Genomic DNA, 2500 nt, shown 5'->3' with positions numbered 1-2500 from the left:
TGACCTGTATTATATCCAGAAAAGTGAGATATAAACTAAATTGCCTCCCTGCGCCTCGTTCCATTTGGTAATGCGCTGGCTTGGGTTGTATATGATTCTGTATTTGAACCCACTAGCTCTAAGGGCGATGTTGTAGCTAAGGTATCAACCTAACGAAGATTTCTTTACTGGATGTCAGGTATGAGAATTTTCTATTAATAGAGTGAGATAATGTAAATTATCCAATTAATGAATTACATAAATAATAATCGAACAAGCAAAACTGAAAATAATAGCTACAAACATTGTAAATACTGTTTTGAAACATTCAAAACCATCGTAAACAATCTCTCCAGACGAATACTGCAATAAATTTTGCCTATCACGATGTATTTGCATTAAATATGATACACAGATGGCTATTTTAATCTAATATTGCTTATGATGTAGATAAAGGATTTTTATTTAGCCAGATGACAACTTGCAAAAGTGGTGACAGATTTCGTCAAAGCTAGTTGGGAGTGTTCGAACACAAGAAAGACGCCCAACGGGGAAGATATGTTATCTTTCACATTCACCGCTGCTGGGACGAGTTTCGTCTCCCTCTAATATATACATATTGCGTTTTAAAACACAGCTCATCTATAGATATTTCCTGACTAATACCGCAGTAATTTTTGCCTATCACGATATATTTACATCAAGTATGGTAATTAAAATGGCAATGACATATTTTAAAACAACTCATGTTTCTTTTAACCTAGAGTAGACACTGAACAAAGCATTGCTTTAACTAACTTAACAGTCTGTGCTTCAAAATAGTTCATAATTTTCTACACTTGTTTACCGTTTCAGTATTTATGTCTCAAACTCAGTCTCAGTTTCGTCCTGGGTACTCGAACACATCGGGCATCACATACAAATCTGTAGCTCTATAAGAGTACAGTTCTACCAGCAGTTCTCTATGTTGGTGAAATAATGAAGAGCAACGTGGAAATCGACAGGAAACCAGATGTGATCCACCAAAGATGCTCGAGAAGGATTCAGGGAATGTACTGGTAAACCCACAGAACCAATGAAGACATTTTAAAAACAGCCAACAAAAAAAAAAAAACACTTAGTGAAATTATCACAGAACAAATATTAGAATTAGTACGTCACGTACATGGGCTACCAGAACATCGCCAGCTTTCTACTGGTCACCACCGGATGGAAAAAGAAAGAGTGGAAGACTTCATGGCGCAGAACATTCATTACAGACATCTATATGTGTATACAGTTATTTTGTGTTCACCGTTTATGTATCTATATCAGGAATATTTGACAATAGAACTAGGATCCCTATATTCGATGTATAAAGAAATACACCAACCCAAGAATACAATCACATTTCGCTAGAATATTAACTGCATCATCAAAAAATCTGACCACCCAAAGTTTCGTGTGGAACCGGATCTAACTATAATTTCAACTTCGGTGCGCTCTTTCTGAGCCAAACCATCTCTATATGTTCAGTACATTTTAGCCACTACCATCAACAGACGGTGAATGGTAGACATCGGACCGGTCACAGAAGATAGCAATCAGCAGACAGTAGCAAAATCAGCAGCTGGCCAGAGCGCTGCGGCAACACAAAAACAATGGATAGACGGTAACCGCAACGCACAATGACCAGCTAACATTACTACAACAACTGCTTTCATACGTAGTCCCAAAACAATTCGTTTCAAACTATTTAGTTGTTTGTCGTTTGTAGTAATAACACTTTTTGTTTACGATAAAAATAAACACTTTTTACTCAAAAATCTCAAAAAATCTTTTATCGTAACTTATCCGTGTATACCATTTTTGTATACGGTACGTATGTGTGTATTGATATAAACATATAAATTGACTTCCTGCTTTGTAATTGCGTTGTTTGTAAGTACGTCTCTGTGTTTGTTCATAATTTGGGTTTGGTTACTTCATCTCATCATACGGATATATAGCGAATTCTTTAATATGGCATTTCTTCCGGCTCATTGCGTTCTGAGTTCAAATTTCGCTGAGGTTGATTTTGCCTTTCATCCTTTCGATTTCGATAAAATAAAGTACCAGTTGCACACTGGTGTCGATGTAATCGATTAAATCCTCCTCTCAGAACTAATCGCCTTGTATCATAGTTTGTAAGAATTGTAAGGTGAATAGTGCAAATGCGGGGAGCTGGTGGAATCGTTAGCAGGTTGGACAAAAATTCTTAGCGGCATTTCTTCATGAAATACGTTCTGAGTTCAAATGACGCCGAGGTCAACTTCACCTTTCGTTCTTTTTGTGGGAGGGGTGGTCAATAAAATAAAGTACCAGTTGCACACTGGTGTCGATGTAATCGATTAAATCCTCCTCTCAGAACTAATCGCCTTGTATCATAGTTTGTAAGAATTGTAAGGTGAATAGTGCAAATGCGGGGAGCTGGTGGAATCGTTAGCAGGTTGGACAAAAATTCTTAGCGGCATTTCTTCATGAAATACGTTCTGAGTTCAAA

The sequence above is a fragment of the Octopus bimaculoides genome, chromosome 20 (genome assembly GCF_001194135.2).
Source record: "Octopus bimaculoides isolate UCB-OBI-ISO-001 chromosome 20, ASM119413v2, whole genome shotgun sequence".
NCBI lineage: Eukaryota > Metazoa > Mollusca > Cephalopoda > Octopoda > Octopodidae > Octopus > Octopus bimaculoides.
Note: the sequence above shows the minus strand (reverse complement) of the source record.